The sequence below is a fragment of the Odocoileus virginianus genome, chromosome 28 (assembly GCF_023699985.2).
Source record: "Odocoileus virginianus isolate 20LAN1187 ecotype Illinois chromosome 28, Ovbor_1.2, whole genome shotgun sequence".
NCBI classification, from domain to species: domain Eukaryota; kingdom Metazoa; phylum Chordata; class Mammalia; order Artiodactyla; family Cervidae; genus Odocoileus; species Odocoileus virginianus.
The window spans coordinates 15,606,802-15,632,201 of NC_069701.1; the positions used below are offsets into that span (position 1 = coordinate 15,606,802).

Below are 25,400 nucleotides of genomic sequence, written 5' to 3' on the forward strand. Positions count from 1 at the left end.
TACAGAACTTTGTTTTCTGTCAAACCTCAACGTAAGTCAGCCATAGGTATACATATGTCCCCTCCCTCTTGAACTTCCCTCCCATTTCTTTCCCCATCCCACCCCTCTATGTTGATACAGAGCCTGTTTGAGTTCTTGAGACATACAGCAAATTCCCACTGACTATCTGTTTTACGTACTGTAATGTAAAGTTTCCATGTCACTCTCTCCATACATCTCACCCTCTCCTCCCCTCTCCCTGTGTCCGTAAGTCTGTTCTCTATGTCTGTTTCTTCATTGCTGCCCTTCAGATAAATTCTTTGGTACCATCTTTCTAGATTCCATATTTATGCTTGCATTCATGTACGATATTTATCTTTCTCTTTCAGACTGACTTCACCCTGTATAATTGCTCTAGGTTCATCCACCTCATTAGAACTGATTCACTTTTTTTGGCTGGGTAATATTCCATTATGTATGTGTACCACAAGTTCTTTATCCATTCATCTGTCAATGGACATCTAGGTTGCTTCCATGTTCTAGCTATTGTAAATAGTGCTGCAATGAACAGTGGGATTCTTGTGTCTTTTTCAATTTTGGTTTCCTCGGGGAATATGCCTAGGAGTGGGATTGCTGGGTCACATGGTGGTTTTATTCCTAGTTTTTAAGGAATCTCAGTACCGTCTTCCATAATGGCTGTATCAACTTGCATTCCCACCAACAGTGCAAGAGGGTTCCCTTTTCTCTATACCCTCCCCAGCATTTATTGTTTGTAGACTTTTTGATGATGGCCATTCTGACCAGTGTGAAGTGGTACCTTCATTGTAGTTTTGATTTGCATTCTTCTAATAATGAGTGAGATGGAATACCAGACCACCTGACCTGCCTCTTGAGAAACCTGTATGCAGGTCAGGAAGCACAGTTTGAACTGGACATGGAAGAACGGACTGGTTCCAAATAGAAAAAGGAGTATTTCAAGGCTGTGTTTTGTCACCCTGCTTATTTAAGTTACATGCAGAGTACATCATGAGAAACGCTGGGTTGGATGAAGCACAAACTGGAATCAAGATTGCCAGGAGAAATATCAATACCCTCAGATATGCAGATGACACCACCCTTATGTCAGAAAGTGAAGAAGAACTAAAGAGCCTCTTGATGAAAGTGAAAGAGTAGAGTGAAAAAACTGGCTTAAAGCTCACCATTCAGAAAACTAAGATCATGACATCTGGTCCCATCGCTTCATGGCAAATAGATGGGGAAACAGTGGCTGACTTTATATTTTTGGCCTCCAAAATCACTGCAGATTGTGATTGCAGCCATGAAATTAAAAGACACTTACTCCTTGGAAGGAAAGTTATGACCAACCTAGACAGCATATTAAAAAGCAGAGTCATTACTTTGCCAACAAAGGTCCATCTAGTCAAGGCTATGGTTTTTCCAGTAGTTGTGTATGGATGTGAGAGTTGGACTATAAAGAAAGCTGAGCGCCGAAGAATTGATGTTTTTGAAATGCGGTGTTGTAGAAGATTCTTGAGAGTCCCTTGGACTGCAAGGAGATACAGCCAGTCCATCCTAAAGGAGATCAGTCCTGGGTGTTCATTGGAAGGATTGATGCTGAAGCTGAAACTCCAATACTTTGGCCACCTGATATGAAGAACTGACTCATTTGAAAAGACCCTGATGCTGGGAAAGGTTGAGGGCAGGAGGAGAAGGGGACAACAGGTTGAGATGGATGGCATCACTGACTCAATGGACGTGGGTTTGGGTAAACCCTAGGAGTTGGTGATGGACAGGAAGGCCTGGCGTGCTGCGGTTCATGGGGTCACAAAGAGTCGGACAGGACTGAGCGACTGAACTGAACTGAATAATGAGTGATGTTGAGTATCTTTTCATGTGTTTTTTAGCCATCTCTATGTCTTTGGAGGAATGAATGTTTAGGTCTTTTTCCCACTTTTTGATTGGGTTGGTTGTTTTTCTGGTGTTGAGTTGTATGAGCTGCTTACCTATTTTGGAAATTAATCCTTTGTCAGTTGTTTCATTTGCTGCTATTGTCTCCCATTCTGAGGGTTGTCTTTTCACCTTGTTGATAGTTTCCTTTGCTGTGTAAAAGCTTTTAAGTTTAATTAGGTCCCACTTGTTTACTTTTGTTTTTATTTCCATTATTCTAGAAGGTGGGTCATAGAGGATCTTACTTTAAGTCGTCAAGTGTTCTTGATTTATGTCATTAAGTGTTCTGCCTAGGTTTTCTCTAAAAGTTTTATAGTTTCTGGTCTTACATTTAGATCTTTAATCCATTTTGAGTTTATTTTTGTGTATGGTGTTAGAAAGTGTTCTAGTTTCATTCTTTTACATGTAGCTGTCCAATTTTCTTCCCAGCACCACTTATTGAAGAGGTTGTCTTTGCCCCATTGTATATTCTTGCCTCCTTTGTGAAAGGAGTGAATTTTTAACTTACTACTCTGTTTGCTTTTTTGATAACTGTGAAGTGATAAACTAGAGAAATTTGAAGAAATTAATAAAAGTTCTAAGATATCTTTTATACAAATTCAAGCAAGCCCCAGTTAACATTTTTGCGTATAATTCTTATTTTAAGAGAGAAACTAAAATAGAAAAGTATGCGTGTGAATATTTTCTTTTTTCAGAGTCTTTAGGAAATATATTTTTCATAAACATGATTTAGTCTCTATACCTCATGAAGGCTTTTATTTTAATCCTTTGTTCAGCAATTATTTTTTGAGCTCCTTCTATGGGCCAGGCATTGTTAGTCTGCACTTGTTGGAGGAAATTTAAAAGTTACCAGTTTTTCTTACTTGTAGGCAGTTGAAAGCCTTTCACTTGCCAGTTAGACAGCCTGTTTAAAATCACTGGCCAGTTAGTATAATAATGTACAAAGAGAAATATATGTTGATGACTGGTGCTTTTTGTATTTTTCATTTATTCACTGATTTCTATGTCTGAGGGAAGTCAAAATTCTTTATACATTTGGGTGATTCTATCAAATGACAGGACCTGTATAAAACTGCTCTCTGTGGTTCAGTATGTTCTGACTCTTGGTAATGATGCTTTCTCTTCCTATAATCGAACAGTGCATTCACTGCAAGAAGTTGTCCTGACAACACCTATGGCTGATTCATGTTGATGTTTGACAGAAAATGACAAAATTGTGTAAAGCATTTATTCTTCAATTAAAAAATAAATAAATTTTTAAAAAGGAGTTTTTACAAGTATGAAGGGAATTATTAGGTCCAAATTAAATAAAAAATATTTCTGTTGCAAACTTAAATAAGATAAGTTTGGAGCTAAGTGCTTTACCACCGGAGGAATCCTCCAAGCAAGTCTGAATGATTAGAACATGTGTGTTTTGGAAAGGGGAAAATGAATTTCTGAAGCTTAATAAATGAGAGGGCTTCCCTGGTGGTTCAGTGGTAAAGAATCCACCTACCAGTGCAGAAGACTCAGATTTGATCCTGGGTCAGGAAGATTCTTTGGAGAAGGAAATGGCAACCCACTCCAGTATCCTTGCCTGGGAAATCCCATGGACAGAGGAGCCTGGCGAGCTATAGTCCATGGGCTCACAGAGAGTCAGACACAACTGAGTGACTAAACAGCAGTAAAACAAATAAGAAGTGTTCTATGTTCATAGTTCTTCAGGGCCACGGTGAGGAATTTTATATAGTGGAATTAGGCTTTGTTTAATCAGAGTGTCAGAAAGAGATGCTCTTGAATTGATTGATCCTCAGCTCCTGCAGTCAGGGTCTAAATCAAATTTCAGTCTCTGGCTTTTTTTTTTTTTTTAATGACCCATTGTCTTTGTTGCTTTCAGCAGTTCAGCTCCAAAGACTTGTCTTTTGCCCCTGCAAACCCTCTTTCCTTTGAAAGCAGTGCTCCTTCTTATTCCCACCTCACACTTCGATGCACTTCCAAGTTTCATGGTGTGGGTTTCTTCCTGACTGCATGTAGAGGCATAGGAGTTTGAGTCTTGGCACCCTGCTATTAGCAGAAAGTGAAATGTCATACCTAAATTCTTGCTTCTCGTAATAATGCTCTTTTTTGCTCTGATAACGATGAAGTGCAGTGACTACTTAAAGGTAAGGACACCTGGTATACATACTTAGGTTTGAGGAAAGCAGTAAGATGACCACCTTGAAATACACAGTAAGAACATAATACACTGTCAAAAAGTGAATGTGTGTCCCATCATTTTAGTTTTCTTTTTCCTCATCCCTGTTTCCTGCTTTACAATTTCAGGTACTTGTTAAGGTTTGGGGAATACTGAATAAACATGTAGGAAGTTGCTTTCAAAGCATCAGATTCTTATTCAGCAGACGTTTGTTACCATCTGTGTTCAAGATGATGTGCTTGCTGTTAAGTGAAAAAAGTGAAAGTGAAGTCGCTCGGTCGTGTCCGACTCTTGGCGACCCCATGGACAGTAGTCTGTCAGGCTCCTCTGTCCATGAGATTCTCTGGAGTGGGTTGCCATTCCTCCAGGAGATCTTCCTGACTCAGGGATCGAACCGGCGTTTCCTACATTGTAGGCAGATGCTTTACTGTCTGAGCCACCAGGGAAATCACTGGCTATTAAGAGGGATATAAAGATGTAGTCACAATTCTGGTTGGTGAAGAAGGTGAGTTTGCAGGATTTGATAGAGAAAGGAGTGCACATTTCATTCACTTTCTTTTAATTTTTAAATAATTGTTATTTATTTATTTTTGGCTGCACTGTGTCTTCACTGCTGTGTGGACTTTTCTCTAGTTGTGTCGAGCGGGGGTGGTGTGTGGGCTTCTTGTTGCAGTGGCTTCCCTTGTTGCAGAGCATGGGCTCTAGAGCACTCAGGCTTCAGTAGTTGCAACACATAGGCTCAATAGTTGTACCTCGTGGACTCTAGAGCATGGGCTTAGTAGTTGTGGCACACAGGCTTAGTTGTCCTTTGGCATGTGGGATCTGCCCGGACCAGGATTTGAACCCATGTCCTCTGCATTGGCATGTGGATTCTTAACCACTGGACCACCAGAAAGGTTCTTTTCATTCACTCTTGATGCTACTTAACGTGCAGTAGTCCCTGGTTGTACACTTTTTTCCTCTTTGCCTTGGAGCCCTAATTGAGTTCCCACAATTATGTTTGATCCTCACGATTCTCCAGTGAGTAGTTTATCTCTGAGAAGATAGAAGAGATTAAAAGCATGAATTAGAGATTCTGGCAAAATTTAAACATTGGTAGGAAGGAAGGTGGAACTGCTATATGTATATATTTGAGGTTACAGTGTTACCAGTTTTAAGTGGTATGTATGAAATCTAGAGGATAATTAGGTTCATGAGGACTGACTTGATCAGAAACATCTTCAAAATAAGTATGTAAATTAACTGTACCCTGTGTGTGTGTTAGTTGCTCAGTTGTGTCGGACTTTTTGTGACCCCATGGTCTGTCCATGGAATTCTATAGGCATGTAGGTGAGAATACTGGGGTGGGTTGCCAGTCCCTTCTTCCAGGAATCTTCCTCACCCAGGCATCGAACCGGGTCTCTTGCATTGCGGGCATGTTCTTTACTGTCTGCTTACCAGGGAATCCCCTGCACTGCGCACGAGGGAAGCATTTTAGGTAGGGGAGCAGTGTGAGCGGAGTCAAGCAGCTGAAATAAGGGTAGGATTTTCACTGGGCTCTGGATGGAAGATTAGGAGATTTATATTGGTGAATCATAAAAAATAAAGGTGGGGTGTAGGATACTGTTCTATGGATTTTAGTACAGTGACAGAGTTATGCAGCCATCCTCACAGTTTAATTTTAGAGCATTACATCACTCTGTATCGAAACTTACTACCCACCCATTAGCAGTCCCTTCTTGTTCCCACCCCAGGTTCTATGTAACCACTCAACCACTCTGTATAGATTTGTTTCTTCTGGAGTATTTCATATAAATGCAGTCATACTACATATGACCTTTCGTGTCTGGTTTCTTTCATTTAGCACAGAGTTTTTGAGGTTCATACATGTAGCATGTAACAGTACTTGATTCCTTTTTACATCTGACTAGTATTCTATTGTATAGATGTCCAGTGTTTTATATATCCATTTAGGCATTGATGGATATTTGGATTATTTCTACCTTTTGGCTACTATGACTACTGTGAACACTTGTGAAAATATTTGGATGATATTATTTCTCTTGGGTGGAACTGCTGAATCACATGGTAGCTTTATGTTTAATGTTTTGAGAGACCACCAAACCATTTTCCAAAGCGACTATGTCATTTTACATTCCCAACAGCAGTGTATGAAGATTCCAGTTTCTCCTGAGTATGGCCAACACTTATTATTGCTCTTCTTTTTTTTTTATTATAGCAATATCAGACAGAGTGAAGTGGTATTTCACTGTGGATTTTCTGTTTCCCTTTTTCTTTTGATAAGATACAATTTATATGTAAATATGTGATTCATATTTAAGCTTTTAATTGCAGTTCTATGCCAAAATGTGGTAGATGAATAATCACATATTGTGAAATTAAATTAGGCTGAGAAAATCTTGGAGTAATACTTTACATAATAGGGACAATATTCAGGTCTAGCATTTATACATTTAAATACTTTTTAAAGTGAAGAATAAATTAAATGTATGTTAAATGGAACCTTTGAAGGTGTGTAGTTTTATATCTGAATCTTATACTGTGGGAATTCTCATACTATGTACTGAAGTTTGGCATTAGATTGTTCTGCTTTTATTATTATTGTGGGTATTTACATAATATAAAATGTATTACTGTAACCATTTTTAATGAACTGTTCATACCATATAGTCACAGTGTTGTACAACCATCACTGCTATATAGTTCCAGAATTTTTCAGCACCCCAGCAGAAGCTCTGTAGCCAAAATTCTTCATTCCCTTTTACCTCCAATTCCTAGTAATCTCACATCTACTTCTTGTCTCTATGGATTTCTGGATATTTCATATAAATGGAATCATACATGGCCTTTTGTGTCTGCCTTCTGTTAACGTGTATCAGAATTTTATTTCTTTTTATTGCTGAATAATATTCCATTGTATGGATATATCACATTTTGTTTAACCATTCATTCATTGATGTTCATTGGGTTGTTTCCACCTTTGTCTTTTGCAAATAGTAATGCTATAGACATTCATGTTAAAATTTTTGTTTGAGCACCTATTTTCAGTTCTTTTGAATATATTTCTAGGAGTGGGATTGCTGGGTCACATGTCTGTGTTCTGTGTTTAACTTACTGAGGAACTCTCAAATTATTTTCTGCAGTGGTTGTAGCATGTTATATTCCCACCAGTGATATTTAAGAGTTCCACTTTTACTGTATTCTCACCAGTGCTGATTATTTTCAGTTTGAATATAGCCATCCAGATGGATGGGAAGTGGTTATCTTGTTGCTTCGATTTGCCATTCCCTAATGTCTAAGGATGTTGAAGATCCTTTTGTGGCTGTTGACCATTTGTATATCTTCTTTGGAGAAATATCTGTTTCAGTCCTTTGCCCAATTTTTAATTGCCTGATTTGTCTTTTTGTCTTTGAGTTATAGGAATTCTTTATTCTAGATACAGATCTATCTTTTCCCCTCCCCCTGCAGTGTGAAGTCTTCAGTGCTGCCCCTCAGCGGGTACAGCCTGGGGTACGCCCACTACCCCCCAGGAATAACATTGATTCTGGCAGGACTCTCTTTGGCTATCTCTTTCCCAGACCATACCCAGCTCTTAAACTCCACTAATTACAGCTGCTTGCTCTTTTGTTTTCGACAGTGTTCAGGGACATAGGTTGCTTCACAGACTATTGCAGTCAAATTCAGGCAACTTTAAAGATACGCTTCCTAAGGTCAGTTTTTGAAATTTATTCTGACCCCCAAAAGATCTCTTCCTACCTGTCTTTTTCCACTTCTTTCTGCAAGCTAGCACATCTACAGTTTATTCAGCCTTTATCTCCAATGAATGTCACTCTCTTCCAGTGACCTATCACTACAGCCACAGTTTTTTGAGAGCGCCCTTAGGTTTGAGCTTATCCACACCCTGTTGCTAATGAAGTCGGTTTCTTTGCAGAGAGACTTGGACATCTGGTGCATGATTGCTTCTAGCCCTAGTGACTCCCTGAATCAGGCTCTAGGGCGGAGGGCAGGAACAATGGACACTTCTCTGAAGGTGACATCACAGTTTAGGAGCTGAGTGCTCAGTTGAGTGGTGGCTATAGCCCCAGGTCTCGTTGGCTTGAGCTGGGGCAAGACAATCTGGGTCTAGTGTTCTTAGCAGTTCCTCACCGAAGGTAGAGCCTCCATTCCAGGAGCAGGGTCTGGGCAGAAGAAGGGAGCCGCTACCTCTCAGCCACACTCACACTCCGTGTAGCTTCAGCATCGAGTAACTGTGGGCAAGATAAGAAATGCCGGCATGCTATGGTGCTCATCCTGCACCATGGAATAGTTCTCTGCCTAAGAGCTGGGGTTCAGAAGAACCCTGTGTCCTTGGCATCAGTCTGGAGTGGAGATTCTGTCCTGCTTAGCTGTGATGGGGAAGGGTGGGAGCAAGATTGTTGTTTATAGACACCACTAAAATTCCTTGTCCTTACCAAGTTCTAGTAGATTTTCTTGAATTCTGTGTTTCTTCGTTTGCCGTGAGCCCTTAGGACCATTTTAAGGGACTTCAGAAGGCTGGGATGGGGGTAGGTTTCTGTTTTTTTATTTTATTTTATAACTTTCACCAATTTCACTGAAGAGTGGGTCTGTGGAGCTCCCCACATTGTCATGCCAGAAGAAGAAAAAGCCAGTCGTTTTTGGACTGCTTTTTACTGCCACGGTTCTCAGCGTCCTACTTCTAACACTGTGCGTGCCTGGAAGTAGGACACACACTGTATCCTACTCATGCTCAGTTGTGTCTGATTTTTTGCGACCCCATGATCTGTAGCCCGCCCAGCTCCTCTGCCCATGGAATTTTCCAGGCAAGAATACTGCATTGGAAGGCAGATTCTTTACCACTGCACCACATGAAAACTTAACATTGCTAATCAAAAATAAGGAAAATGTAATATATATTGACAGAAGCAGGCTGATGTAAACACCAAAGGCTTCTCTTCCAAACTGTTGTGCATTCTAGAGGTGGTAATGAGAACTTACTTGGCCTTGGGAATTTTGGTGCTCGTGAATTTTTATGAGTGTTATTTATGGCACACATCACTTTTGCTCTGCTTGATGTGTTCACTTTTCAGTACTTTTAATCTCTGTATATAGAACGAGGGATAACCCAGGTCACACCTCTTCTCCAAGCAACTCTTTTCTTCCAACCCTTGTTTAGTTGTCATTTCCTATTTAGTAGTTTAGTTGTTCATGTCCTTTAGTTGTTCTTTGACATTAGTTTTGTGTCCTCATCTAGACTTTAAGATCCTTATGGGGAAAACTGCCCTCCATACTACCTGACAATGGTGGAAAATTTGTATGCTTGTTGATGATACTTGTGGGTTCTTTTAGTTTTGTACAACTTTCAGCCTTAAGACTAGTCATTTTCATGAACAACAAGGACCTCTGTAAAACACAGGGTGCTATACTCAATATTTTGTAACAACCTGTAAGGGAAAAGATTCTGAAAAAATAGATATGGATGTATATATAAATGAATTACTTTGCTGTACACCTGAAACCATTGTAAATCAACTATGCTTCAGTTGTAAAAGAAAATTGACTAGTCATTTATTTTTTGTTGAGGATTTCTATTTCTATTAAGGAAGTACAGTTTTTGGATGTCAAAGATGCCTAGGATATATCTAGAAGATAGATACTCATAGTAACATTCACCCCTGGACATGGGGCTCACTGTTCTATATTATTTGAATTTTTTATCATATGCATATATTACTTAAAAACAAACAAAAAAGATAGTCCAGGTGAAAGGTTGTCATTGTTTAGTTGTTTAGTGGTGTCCGACTCTTTTATGACCCCATTGACTGTAGCCCACCAAGTTTCTCTGTCCATGTGATTTCCCAGGCAAGAATACTGGAATGGATTGCCATGCCTTCCTCTAGGGGATCTTCCCAACCCAGCGATTGAACCCATCTCTCCTGCATCTCTTGCATTGACAGGTGGGTTCTTTACCACTGAGCCAGATGAGAACCCATCTAACATTTGTAAAGTATGTTAAATCAACTAGTATCTGTATAGTACTTTCAGTTCAGTTCAGTTGCTCAGTCGTGTCCAACTCTTTGCGACCCCATGAACCACAGCATGCCAGGCCTCTCCCTCCATCACCAACTCCTGGAGTTTACCCAAACTCATATCCATTGATTCAGTGATGCCATCCAACCACCTCATCCTCTGTCGTCCCCTTCTCCTCCTGCCTTCAATCTTTGCCAGCATCAGGGTCTTCAAATGAGTCACTTCTTCGCATCAGGTGGCCAAAGTATTGGAGTTTCAGCTTTAGCATCAGTCCTTCCAATGAACACTCATGATTGATCTCCTTTAGGATGGACTGGTTGGATATCCTTGCAGTCCAAGGGACTCTTAAGAGTCTTCTCCAACACCACACTTCAAAAACATCAATTCTTCAGTGCTCAGCTTTTTTTATAGTCCAATTCTCACATCCATACACGACTACTGGAAAAACCATAGCCTTGACTAGGTGGACCTTTGTTGACAAAGTAATGTCTCTACTTTTTAATATGCTGTCTAGGTTGGTCATAACTTTCCTTCCAAGGAGTAAGCGTCTTTTAGTTTCATGGCTGCAGTCACCATCTGCAGTGATTTTGGAGCCCAAAAATATAAAGTCTGACACTGTTTCCGCTGTTTCCCCATCTATTTGCCATGAAGTGATGGGACCAGATGCCACAATTTTAGTTTTTTGAATGTTGAGCTTTAAGCCAACTTTTTCACTCTCCTCTTTCACTTCCATCAAGAGCCTCTTTAGTTCTTCTTCACTTTCTGCCATAAGTGTGGTGTCATCTGCATATCTGAGGTTATTGATATTTCTCCCAGCAGTCTTGATTCCAGCTTGTGCTTCTTCCAGCCCAGCATTTCTCATGATGTACTCTGCATATAAGTTAAATAAGCAAGGTGACAATATACAGCCTTGACGCACTCCTTTTCCTATTTGGAACCAGTCTGTTGTTCCATGTCCAGTTCCAACTGTTGCTTCCTGACGTGCATACAGGTTTCTCAAGAGGCAGATCGGGTGGTCTGGTATTCCCATCTCTTTCAGAATCTTCCACAGTTTATTGTGGTCCACACAGTCAAAGGCTTTGGCATAGTCAATAAAGCAGAAATAAATGTTTTTCTGGAACTCTCTTGCTTTTTCAATGATCCAGCAGATGTTGGCAGTTTGATCTCTGGTTGCTCTGCCTTTTCTAAAACCAGCTTGAACATCTGGAAGTTGATGGTTCATATATTGCTGAAGCCTGGCTTGGAGAATTTTGAGCATTACTTTACTAGTGTGTGAGATGAATGCAATTGTGCAGTAGTTTGAGCATTCTTTGGCCTTGCCTTTCTTTGGGATTGGAGTGAAAACTGACCTTTTCCAGTCCTGTGGCCACTGTTGAGTTTTCCAAACTTGCTGGCATATTGAGTGCAGCACTTTCACAGCGTCATCTTTTAGGATTTGAAATAGCTCAACTGGAATTCCATCACCTCCACTAGCTTTGTTTGTAGTGATGCTTCCTAGGCCCACTTGACTTAATATTCCAGGATGTCTGGCTCTAGGTGAGTGATCACACCATCGTGATTATCTGGGTCTTGAAGATCTTTTTTGTACAGTTCTTCTGTGTATTCTTGCCACCTCTTCTTAATATCTTCTGCTTCTGTTAGGCCCATACCATTTCTGTCCTTTATTGAACCCATCTTTGCATGAAATGGGCAAAGTATCTCTAATTTTCTTGAAGAGATCTCTAGTCTTTCCTATTCTATTGTTTTTCTATTTCTTTGTCATATATATTATTTTATTGATTTTTTATAAAGCTTAACTATTAGGATTTTAAAAGGAATAATCCACCTTATTAGCTTTAGGTAATCCAAGCAAAAGGAGAAGTAGCATTTATTGAATACCAAGTATATTTCAAGTGCATGTCAAGGTCTTTTCAGCAACCCTTTGAAGTAGGAATAAGTTTGCCTTCAGAAGAGCCGAAACAATGTGTATCTAGTACATTATTGTTTAAATATTGTATGCATTATAGTTGCTCCATAAATATTTGTTGAATGAGTAAAAAAAAATTTTAACATGGGGAAACTAGCCAGTGGTAGAATTTCTCAAAAGTCACACAATAAGGGCCAGAGTTGTAACTTAAACAAGATCTGTTTGGCTGGAAAGTAAATGCTGTGTCACACCATATGATGCCTGAAGTGAGCTTTTGAGAAAAGATACCAAAACCTTGGCTAAAGTTCTGAGATTAAATAAGACTCTTTTTATTAGGTACAGACAACTGTTAAGAATGAGCACCACATTGAAGTAATGCATCTTTGTCCTTTCTTTTGATCATTCTTTCAAGACAACCTTTTATTTTCCTGGGGGAAGGAGAGTAACATTTACTGATAGGCTACTGTTGGTAAGAACTATGGGTACTGCACTTCTGTTTGTATAAATAACCTATTAGTGTAAGCTCTGTGCAGTATAAGGCATACAACTACCACTAAATACTAAATTTAAGAAATAGGGCATTATTAGGTCCTTTGATCCTCCACTCTGCCTTCCCTGTTCCATCTCCCACCTTTTCCCACTATGCTGATTTTGTGTTTTTGATTCTTCTGCTTTTTAAAAAAATAGTTTTGCCATGTGGATGGATCCCTAGGAAAAATATTGTTTCAATTTGAATGGTTCTCAATTTACACAAATGGAATCATACTGTTTTTCTCGGATAAGCTCTTTTTCCCTCAGTATTATATTTCTATTAAATAAGAATCTCTGGGAAATAGGACTGAAGCATTTGTATTTTTTTGAGGCTTTCTAGATAGTTCCAGTATGCCTTCAAGTGTACATACAGAATAGTGGAAGTACATGTTCATTCCAGGCAAGAGTACTGGAGTGGGTTGCCATTTCCTTCTCCAGGGGATCTTCCCAACTCAGGGATCTAACCTGGGTCTCCCACATTCCAGGCAGACACTTTAACCTCTGAGCCACCAGGGAAGCCCATTTCTTTGAGCCCCTTTTTTTGGGGGGTGGGGCAAGAACACTGGAGTGGGTTGCCATTCCCTTCTCCAGGAGATTTTCCCGACCCAGGGATTGAACCCAGGTCTCCCGCATTGTTGGCAGACGCTATACCATCTGAGCCACCAGGGAAGTCTCAATTTAACTAGACAAATGTAAATTTTTAGAAGGGAAGAAGGAATTTAAACTCCCATCAGCAGGGTGTGCTGTTCCACATCTTTGCCAGTATCCATTATTTTCAGTCTTAAACTTTTACTAACCTCATGGATGTAAAATGGGATCTTGATGTGATTTTAATTTGCTTTTCCCCGATAACTATTGAAATTGATATTTTTTTCTTATGATTATTGACCACTCATTTCCTCTTCTGTAATACTTTCTATTATATTGTCTTTTTTTATGTTTGTTTTTTGCAGGTTTTATTTTATTGAAGTATAGTCGATGTACAATATTGTGTTAGTTTCAGGTATAAAGCAAAATGATTCAGTTATACATATGTATATACACACACACACACATATTCTTTTTCAGATTCCTTTCCCTTATTGGTTATTACAAAATATTGAGCGTAGTTCCCTCTGCTACAGATTAGGTCCTTGTTGGTTATCTATGTTATATATCGCATATCAGTGTTTTTATATTCTGGGTATCAGTCTTTCATTGATTATATTGTTGCAAATGTTTTTTCACAGTTTATTGCATGCAGTACTATTTATTGAATAGTGAGAATTGGAGTTGAGAGAGTGAGTAATGTTGATACTTGGGGAAAGAACATTCCAGTCAGAAGAAACAGCAAGTACAAAGGTCCTGTGGCTGGAACTACCTAAAGTTTTCAAGAAATAGTCATGAAGGACACTGTGGGTGGAGCATAGTGAATGATGGGAAGAATAGTGGGAAATGAGGGATTCGAGAGTAAGTGCATGTTGTACAGGGACATGATAAGATGAAACACTCTATATATTTGTAATATGTTGTATATAACTGTACAAATACATTGTAAAAATCCCCTTTTTCCCTGAAATGAAATACAGATAATATAAGCACTTAACTTAAAGAAAATAATAGTGTTTCCAACTTAATATAAAGAAGACATAAATGAAAGTAGTATATTTCATTATCTGTGACAAGTTTAGAATACAAGTAGTGATTATGTAGAGTGTCTGACTTTAAGAGTTATAAGTTAGGACTTAAGCATGTGTATATATTGCTGACTCATACTGTAAACAGTAATTGTGATGGGATTTTGTGAAATGGTGAATAATTATTGATACTGTCCTATATCAAAGTGCAGCCTTCCCTTAATTTACATGAAGGAGGCATTCTGGAAAATTCAGAGTATAATGAAAGGATAAAATTCACATAATTCACTAACATGAATGTTCCATGGGCTATTGAAACTCTGGTAGTACCAACTAAAACTGCAGACGCTCCCCTTCTTCATTGTGATAATCAGAAACATTTCCACTAGGAATCTTGGACACAGGACTTGGCAGGCATTATAAGAATTCTAACTGTGCATGAGATGGCAAGTCACTGGAGAGTTTTAGGAAAAGGAGTAACGTAAGTCACTAGTGTCTTAATGAGATCATTCTGGCTGCTGTATGGAGAATAGATGGTGGGTGGTTTAGTACAGAAGAAGAAAAACCAGTTGAGTCTAATCCCATAATTGCGGTGAACAGATGATAGTAGTGTAGACCAGACAAAACCATAGATTCTAAACTGTGATTGGAATCTGGATATATTTAAAAAGTAGTTTTTGCATGTCAGTACCAGGGCACATGTTTGTTTTGTTTTTCTTATCTCTACTCTTGGCCTGTGTTTTCCCAGAAGTAGTTATGTTAACTAGATCACAACTGCTGGCAACCTTTGAACTTTTAATATGGAGGGGATTTTTTTTTTCTACAAATGGTTGTTTCCATTGCTAAATAAAGTGGAAAGTGGATTTTCCTTTTTGTTTTAACTTGAACTTGCATGTTGTCAGTACAGGAATTAAAATTCAGTAGAATTCAGTTAACTACTCATAAGTGAAAAATGTCAGCTTTATAAATACTAGGAAGCCTTTTGAGCTTATACTCTTTAGGACCAGAACCATTTGATTGTTTGGGTGAGTGGATTTTTGATGGAAATAGTGTTGGTTCTTTCGTTGTTTTTCTTTCTTTCTCAGGCTACTCAGCGGGAAAGCACACTGTTTACAAACAGTCTAAACTAATACCATCCTTGAAGGGAGCAGTCCATGGCATTTTTGACTCGAGAGACACTTTGATCCCCCCAAATGATATGAACTTTTTTTGGATGATATTTAAATAGCATCAAATGATGAAATTTGTAGATTATCTCTCAGTACTACAGCCAGAGGTGAAGGATGACCAAGTTTTTCTGGTCCAGGTGTCAGTAATCTGTTATGCATTTCATAGCAACTGCAAGAAACTGGGTCATCTTAGCTATAGTTGGTTGGATTCAGTTTATATATTGAGAGGAGGCATGGGAGGTAAGTGGCTAGCTTTCATAGAAGGAAATTTGATGAGGATTCTTGATACTTAGTGCAGCTTCCCAGGTGGCTCAGTGGTAAAGAATCTGCCTGCCAATGCAGGAGACGCGGGTTTGATCCCTGCGTTGGAAAGATCCCCTGGAGAAGGAAATGGCAACCCACTCCAGTATTCTTGCCTGGGAAATCCCATGGACAGAGGAGCCTGGCGGGCTCTAGTCTTTGGGGTCGCAAAAGAGTCAGACCTGACCTAGCGACTAAACAACTTGATACTTAGTGCAGTTTTGCTTTTTAAATATTTATTAAATGCCTAGTGTGTTTAGTCGGAGCCTGGTCCTTTAGCGAGGTTCAAAGTAATATAAAATAGTCCCTGCCAATAAGGACCTTATATTCCAGCAGAAGAGATGGATACATACAGAGTTGAATAATATTATAAAGCAGTGTATAATTAAGCGGTGAAAGATTGGTAAAGCATTCTTTCTCAGTGTGGAGAGGCACAGGTACATTCCAGAGGGAAAATACAGCACCTGCAGACACTCAGGGTAAGGATGACTAAGGCAGGATGGGGAGAGGAGATCACTTAGGTTTGAAGGATACTGTCAACATGTTTTCTCTTTCTGAGTGTTTTTATTGGAGAATAATAGGAAAGAAGCCTGGAAAGGTAAGATAGGTTAGGACAGAGCAGAGGACGCACTGCGGAATCAGTGAGGTCTGTAAGCTTGGAAAAGACTTAAGGGAAAAAGCAGCAAGACCAGCTTAGAAGAGGGAGAGAGGGGAGTAGGAGATAGTAGCCATTGGCATAAAAATCTAGGTATAAAGTGATAACTCACCAGCTATTGAAGTAACAGTAAAAAAAAAAAAGTTTTAGGTGTTGAAGAAAACATCTGAAATCTGTTTCATGATCCATGAGGGCTAAAGGGAAATTTTTCTAATAAGCAATATTCCAAGTTTGCCTTCACTACTTGAATAATTCCCTCTCACCTCCTCCTCCCCATAATCTCACTTTTTCCTTTAGCACACTAAAGTGGGAGGAAATGTTCATTTAATTAATTTGTATGAGTGGTTGAGGAATTGTGAACAGCAGATCTCCCTTCTCACAGAAAGCTAGAAAATTGGTATAAGAGGGTAGTTAATGAACTGGGGCCATATATTCATCTCTGTAGCCCCAGCCTGACAACTAATAAGCCAAAATTAACATCCTTTGAATGATAATGAAGAAAATGTTTTCCCTGACCCCTTTGCATTTGGGAGCAAATTTGACTGTGGGCAATTTGCACTGTGTTTCTTTCCTAAAACAAAGTAATAATAATGAGGCAGTATTGTTTGTTCACCTTTCGTTTTGCCCCAGTGCCACCCTCTGATCTTGCCGGCTCCCCAGATCTGTATCTTAGTTCTTTCTATGTTGGTTCTTTCTCAGGCTGCTCGGCAGGAAAGCAGACTGTTTACAAACAATCTAAGCTAATAACTTCCTTTCCTACTGAGCATATAGTTGCCAAAATGAATCCTTTCTCAGGGCTAAGAGTGGGTGTTCTAGTTAGTGGGTGTTCTGGAATGCAAGTGGGTCCTTATTTTAAGAAAGATTATTTTTATACTAGAAGTTCAGTGTACACCAAGATACACATATTTGTAGCAAGTGGGAAGTATGGAAACATCAATAGGACTTGTTGGAAATTATCAGATCCGTGAAAGGCTTACTTACGTGGCTTGTTAATAACAGGAGCATCTCAAAACTAACAAAATCAAAGAGGATGCAGTTAATTGAGCCTGTTTCCCCTGGTGTTAGTTTTCATCTATGAGATGCCGTTTCATTGGCATGCAAGGGTGATTCCTATAGTGTGATGGCAGCCCCCTTTGAGACATAGCTCGATGGGGAACATAAAACTTAAAACCCACTTATCTTTGGGGACTGTATGACAGATTTAGTTCCTGTGTTTTGTTTTATATGATCAGAATTTCAATACTTAAAAGAGACTAACACTTTTTAAAAAAAGCATATTGAGTCCAATTAGCGATATTCCTATTGCACTGGGAAAGAAAACAGGGGAGCAACCTCATATATTAGAAAGATGATTGTACTGGAAGCTGAGAAATTTGGAATCTACTGCTGGTCTTGCCAAAAACTGGTTGTGTGTGACATTTGGCTTAACATTTTAACACATTTTTCAGCTTTAGGGTCTTTTCTTTTATAATAAAAGGAACATTCTGTTAAGGTCTCATCTAACTCAAAGGTTCTTTGATTCTGTATTATCTGTATCACAAAAGGCATAGCCTGTCTATAAACCCTTAGTTGGGGTAAAGAGAAAACAGATACTCACTGGTTCTGTGGGACTTACAGACAGTGAGTGCTGTCTCTTTCCTTCGTGCTCTTTAAAGGAAGTTGAAGACGAGGGGAAACACGGCCAGGGCCTGCCGTTTTGATTTGGGACCTCTTAAGTTTCTGTGCCATGCTTCCTCTTTGTGCATTCTCTTCTCGATTTTTCCAGCCTGGCATTATGAGTAAATAGATAGGGGAAAAATATGGGGAGGTGGGGGACAAAGTAGAAGACGAGAAGAGGTAAAATAGGATATGGGTACTTCAGTAACTCTGAAGGTTAAATAAATTTCCATTGCTGATAATATTCATTTCCACTCTTTAGTTAACTGCTGCTTACTCTCCTTGCTACATACTTTACAAGGACACAGAGTCAGACTTGTGTCAGATACCTGGAGCGCAATTCAAAAATATGTACTTTCTTGGAAGACCTCAAAAAAACAGGATTTCAGAGCCCCATAGTATGAAGCTTTTTGGGGAAACACATTTAAAAGTATTTAGTAGTTCTTGGGTTCCCTTTTCTTGGCTCTGCATTTTCTGTCTTCTGTTGGCGAAACAACTTAGCAAAAAAAGAGAAAGAGAGAGAAAAAAAAGAGAAAGACTGAGTTATATTGTTCACTAATAAACTTTGATCAGTTCAGTTCAGTCACTCAGTCATGTCCAACTTTTTGCGATCTCATGGACTGCAGCATGCCTGGCCTGCCTATCCATCACCAGCTCCTGGAGTTTATTCAAACTCAGGTCCATTGAGTCAGTGATGCCATCCAACCCTTTCATCCTCTGTCATCCCCTTCTCCCACCTTCAATCTTTCCCTGAAACAGGGTCTTTTCAAATGAGTCAACTCTTTGCATCAGGTGGCCAAAGTATTGGAGTTTCAGCTTCAGCATCAGTCCTTCCAGTGAACACTCAGGATTGATCTTTAGGATGGACTGGTTGGATCTCCTTGCAGTCCAAGGGACTCTCAAGAGTCTTCTACAATACCACAGTTCACAAGCATCAATTCTCCTGCACTCAGCTTTCTTTCTAGTCCAACTCTCACATCCATACATGACTGCTGGAAAAACCATAGCCTTAACTAGACAGACCTTTGTTAGCAAAGTAATGTCTCTGCTTTTTAATATGCTGTCTAGGTTGGTGATAACTTTCCTTCCAAGGAGTAGGTATCTTTTAATTTCATGGCTGCAATCACCATCTGCAGTGATTTTGGAGCCCAAAAAAATAAAGTCAGCCACTGTTTCCCCATCTATTTGCCACGAAGTTATGGGACCAGATGCCATGATCTTAGTTTCCTGAGTGTTGAGTTTTAAGTTTTTTCACTCTCCTCTTTCGCTTTCATCAAGAGGCTCTTTAGTTCTTCGCTTTCTGCCGTAAGGGTGGTGTCATCTGCATATCTGAGGGTATTGATATTTCTCCCAGCAATCTTGATTCCAGCTTGTGCTTCATCCAGTCCAGCAAGGTTATTTGAATCGTGGAATATTAGAGTGGAAGGGACTTTTAAAATCATCCATTGTGATTTTCAAATGTTTTTGCCCTAAAGCTTTTTCCAAACAACGTCTTATACCAAAACCCAGTTTACAAACTAGGTAAAAGTAATGGCTGTGTTTATCAGGCAGCTCAAGTCTGCATGGTTCGGTTGATGATTTTGCACTGATCACCTTATAAATGTCTAGGAAAATGTTAGAAAGTTGGGAGATTGCATGTCTTAGTTATGTAGGACTTCATACATATTGCTGAGTAACCCTGACTCCTGCCCACTAAATTCCCTTACAGAGTTCCAAAATATATGCCAGGTAACATTATCTCTGATGAGAAACACTAACATATAATTTCCTCCCCCTATACTCATCTCACCCAGTGACAAGGCTTTGTATACCATCTACATAGTGATGACTACACACATATATCCAGTCCCAGCCTTTTTTTCTGAACTCCAGATTTGTAGAATCAGCTGCCTGTTTGACATTTTTACTCAGATGTCTAGCATACATTCATATATAATATGTCAAGTATAATTTGATTCATATATAATTTGTATTTGTCAAATGTATTTCTAGATTTTTTTTCCCTCCTAAGCCTCCATCCCATCTCAGCAAAGTTACAGCTGTCCTCTTAGTTGCTTAAGTAAAAAACCTAGAAGTGAAGCTTAATTCATGTTGCCCCTTCCCCCACCCCACGTCTAATTCATAAGTAAATCCTATTGACTTATCTCAACATAAACCGTCAATGTCTACATTTCTCTTTGCAGTGTTACCTGTCCAGTTAGCCACTGTGTCTTCTTGTCTGGTGATTAGTCTCCCCACGCATACTCTTATCCCCCTATTATCTGTTCTCCATTCAGACACTAGCATCACCTTAATACACATAATGCCACAGCACAGCTTAAACCCTTTTGGTGTTTACCCTGTGTTCCTGAAATAAAACTTAAACTGCTTATCATGGTCTATAAAGGCACTATGGTCATCTCACTCCTGCTTACCTCCCCAACCAAATCTTTTAACTCTCTTCTCTCTCTCTTTCTCGTGCCTGAGCTTCTCAAGCTATGATAACCGACCTGAAATATTCTGAGTTCTGAGAAGAGCAACCACATTCTCATCTTTCAGGCTCTTGCTTACATGTTGCTGCTTCAGAGTGCTGCCCTTCCCACTCGCCCCATCCTTCAATCACTTATCCCAGTTTGTAATTATCTTGTTTCTTCATTAGTTTGTACTGGGTTGGCCGAGAAGTTCATTTGGGTTTTTCTATTTTTCTATAGCTGTTACAGAAAACCTGAACGAACTTTTGGGCCAACCCAATATGTTCATTTTCTTTCTTCCCTGTTAGACAATCGATGTAAGCAGAGAGCCATCTTACATATTTCTTTGTCTTCATGGTTTAGCACAGTACCTGGGTGATTGAATGATTATGTATATATAAGTGATTATAGAAGTACAGAAGAGGGTCATCTGTCCTGGCCTAGGCACAGAGTAGGCAGTGGGGTGGCTGTGAGTAAGAAGGCTTCATGGATAAGTGATTTGTGAGCTGAATCTTGAAGACAAATAAGACTTGACCATGTGAATAGAAGAGAGAACTTCTGGGTATGGGGAGCAATGTACTGTGTACAGTAATCCAGAGGTTAGTGAGAATGTTTTACAGTTAAGCATGACTAGTGTATTAGGGAAAGCTTTAGAATGGTAAATGGCAGAAAATTGATTTTTTTTAGTGCTGGTTTAAGGGAGGCTATGGAGAACCATCTGGAGATTTCTATACTGTTTTTAGAATAATCAAAATTTAACTTTTACAAAGGTTCTTCTGACAGGAAGCTTGAGGTTTGATTGGAGGTTTTCAGTCTACCAGACTGTGAAACTTTTGCCTATAATTTCTTCTGTTTGGGCATCTTCTCTTTATTAAAGCTTTGTGTAGGCCTTGACTGTGTCAAGAAACTCACTCTGGTTCCTCTTGAGGGGAGACAGATTGTTTTGGTTCAGCAGTTCCCCAAACCCCTTGACACTAAAGTTATGGGGGACCCTGAAGAACTTTCATTTACATGAGTCATAGTCTGTTGGTATTTGCCATATTAGCCATCAAAGCTGAGAAAAAAAATGTAAATATTTATTATTCCACCTAAAATTCATCAGTTCAGTATATTTTAGCATACATAAAATATTTCTGTGAAAAAATATATTTTCTAAAAAAGAATTAGAAGAGTGGTATTTTTGTACATATTTGCACATTTCATTACTGTCTGTCTAGTACAAGACATCTGTATCCTCTTATTTGTGTCTGCGTTCAGTCTGTTGCAACACGTTGTTTTGGTGGAAGTATATTAAAATGTAGTATCATGTAGATATGTAACTGGAAAAAGGAGTGTTCTGATAGCCTTTTAGATGGTTGTGCCTGTTATTCTATTCCACAACTCAGCAAATGATGGTTTCATAAAGATTAGTTACAGTGGGGAATCTGTACTGTTATCTTAAGGTACTGACCACTCTGCTGGCTGAAATACTCTTCCCAGTTCATACTATAACAAATATATTTTCATGCTTTCATACTTTGTTACATTGAAATCCTTTGGTTTAGCTTAAAATTTGAGTGAATCTTTTATGATGTATAATTTTGTAGCATTAATCATTTGTTAATTGCTAAGTGCTGATTCCCTGAATTATGCAGATTTTTTAAACATTTGTATTCAACAATATCACTCTGTCTCATGAAAGTCTGTAAAGACTGGGACGCTATCATGGTCACAGTGGCAGATGCACATTTTTCAAAATCTCAATTTTTGCTTCAAAGCTCAAATTATCCTTGGTTTAAAAAAAAAATTCCATCAGTAGTGTTCCCTGTGGCAGTAGTCTCCCTTCAGTTGTCTTTGAGAAAACATTACCAAAATATTCAAGACTGAAAAACCATGTCAACCTTTCAAGTAAAAAATGGTGTCCGTAAAGCTTCCCTGGCAGCTCATAAGACAAAGAATCTGCCTGCAATGCGGGAGACTGGGTTCGATCCTTGGGTCAGGAAGATCCCCTGGAGGAGGACATGGCAACCCACTCCAGTATTCTTGCCTGGAGAATCCCAGGGACAGAGGAGCCTGGCGGGCTACAGTGCACGGGGTCACAAAGAGTTGGGCATGACTGCGCGACTAAGCACACACGTGAAGCAGCTTGCTCAGCTCTCAGTGCAGTTACACAGGTGCTTTTGTTTGCAACAGCAGTCGCAGTTCACCATGCAGCACAGGGGCTTAATGTGCACTTCCTGTTTTGTCATATCAGACGTCAGAAAGGCATGTTAGGTCAGTTTTTAATAAACGTAATTGTTGAGGGGCTTCCCTGGTGGTCCATTGCTTAAGACTTTGCCTTCCAATGCAGGGAGTACATGTTAGATTCCTGGTTGGGAGCTAAGATCCCCTATGCCTCCCGGCTAAAAAACCAGAACATAGAAGTAATACTGTAACAAATTCAGTTAAGACTTAAAAAAATAATTTTTGAAACAGCTTCCTCAGAGACCTTCTTTAGTCTGGCTTTTTTTTTTTTTTTCTTCATTATGAACACATAGTGGTAAAGAATATATACAATGACTATAGTACAGTTTAGTTCCCTGCCATGATTTGAACTGAGATAGCCACTGTTGTTGCACTGTCAGGGCAAGTATCAACACAATGACAAAGACAAGTAGCTTACTAACACTATTATGAGAATAGTTTTGACTTCACAAACCTCCTGAAAGAATCTTGGGAAACCCCAGATAACCACAAACCACATACTGAGAATCACTGTTTTGATATAATGCAGTGTGAAGTCTTATACACTGCTGGTGGAAAAGGATATTGGTGTTGCTATTTTGGGAAGCAGTTTGGCATAATCTGCTGATGTCAGAGATATGCATACCCAATTACTCAACAGGTCTGCATGAAAATGCATATAACTAGATATTTCCAAAAATGTACATAGCAATATTATTCATATTAGTTTCAAGCTGCAAACAACCAAATGTGTACCAACAACAGAATAGATACATTGTAATAAAATCATGAAATGGAATACCCTACTATGGTAAAAATGAATGAACTACAGTAACAGACAACATGGTTAAAACTCACAACTACAGTTTTGAGTGAATGAAATCAAATATACTATATGATTATATTAAGTCAGAAACAGAAAAGTAATATAAAGGTTTTTTTCCACCCAGCTTTGTTGAGATACAGTTGACAGAATTTTAAAATACTTTAATTTAATTTTACAGTGTGGTGATTCAGTGTACTTACACATTGAGAAAGGATTCCCTCAATTGACTTAATATGTCCATCACCCTACATATTTTTTTTTTTTTTTAAAGAAAGGGAGTACATTTACTTTCTACTCCATAAGCAAGTTTTACTTACACAGTATAGTGTTTATCAGCTATAGTCACTGTGTGTACATTAGATCATCAGACCTTACTCATCTTATAACTGAAAGTTGTTGCCCTTTTACCAACCTCTCCCTATTTTCCCTAACACCTAGCTCCAGCAACATCATTCTACTCTCAGTTTCTATGAGTTTGACCTTTTTCTTTTTTAAGATTCTACATTTAAGTAATACTGTGAGATATTTGAGGTTTTTGTCTTTCTTTCTCTGTCAAGCTGGTTTCCCTTAGCATGGTGCCTTCCAGGTTCATCCTATTATTGTAAAGGACAGGGATTTCCTTTCTTCCTTCTTTAAGAGAGGATAATATTCCATTATTTGTATGTGTGCAAGCCTGTGTGTGTCTCACATTTTCTTTCCTTCACCCACTAATAGACCCACTGTTTCCATACCATGGCTGTTGTGAATAATGCTTTTATGAACATGGGAATACATATCTCTCATTGAGGTAATGATTTTGTTTCCTTTGGAAAACTATGGGATATAGACCCAGAAGTGGGGTTGTTGGGTTACATGGTAGTTCTGTTTTTAATTTCATGAGGAACCGCTGTACTGTTTTTCATAGTAGCTGTGTCAGTTTACATTCTCACCAACAGTGTGCCTGAGTTCCTTTCCTCCACACTCTCCCCAGCATTTATCTCTTATCTTTTTGATGCTACACATCCTAGCAGGTGTGAGGTGGTATCTCATTGTGGTTTTGATTTGCATTTCCTTGGTGATTAGTGATGTTGAGCATCTTTTCATGTGCCTGTTGGCCATCTGTATGTCATCTTTGGGGGAAAAAAATCTATTTGGGTCCTTTTGCCATTTTTTAAGTTCAGTTTCTTATTTTTTGCTGTTGAGTTTTATGAGTTCCTTATGTATTTTGGATATTAATCCTTTATCAGATATGTGGCTTGAAAATATTTTCTCCCATTCTGTAGATTGCCTTCTTATTTTGTTGGTGATTTCCTTTGCTGTGCAGAAATTTTATAGTTTGATATAGTCTCAAATAAACTCTCTTGTTTATTTTTGGTTTTGGTGTCAAATCTGAAAAACATTGTCAAGACCAATGTCTAGGAACTTTCCTCCCTCTGTTAAAATTCTTGGAGTTTTATGATTTCAGGTCTTACATTCAAAAGTTCATTTTTTTTTGTTTTTGTTTTTTTAAACTCAGGGTTGACTTCTGTGCCTTGAGTCCATTTTCAGTTGACTTTTGTGTGTGGTGTAAGCTAGGAGTGCAGTTGCATTCTTTTGCATGTGTCTGTCCAGTTTTTCTTACACCATTGATTGAAAAGACTTATCTTGTCTCCATTGTATATTCTTGTCACAAAATGATTGATCTTATATAGTGAGTTTATTTCTGGGCTCTCTCTTCTGTTCCATTGATGTCTCTTTCTATGCCAATGCCATTCTGTTGATAGCTTTGTGATATTGTTTGAAATCAGAAAGCATGACACCTCCAACTTTGTTCTTTCTCAAGGTTGCTTTGGCTAATTGGGGTCTTTTGTAGTTCCATTAAATATTGAGGTGATTTTTTTTCTGTTTCTGTGATGCATGCCATTAAAATTTTGACAGGAATCACATTGAATCTATAAGTCACTTTAGATATTATAAACTTTTTAACAGCATTAATTTTTTATGC

The 25,400-nt window shown here is 38.8% G+C and overlaps 1 protein-coding gene across 10 annotated transcripts in view; it reads left to right on the forward strand.

Moving 5' to 3' along the window:
• The window catches only part of NARS2 (asparaginyl-tRNA synthetase 2, mitochondrial), a 130,257-nt gene that overhangs the window by 17,281 nt on the left and 87,576 nt on the right, over positions 1 to 25,400 (forward strand). The gene's annotated exons all lie outside the window — the stretch shown is intronic.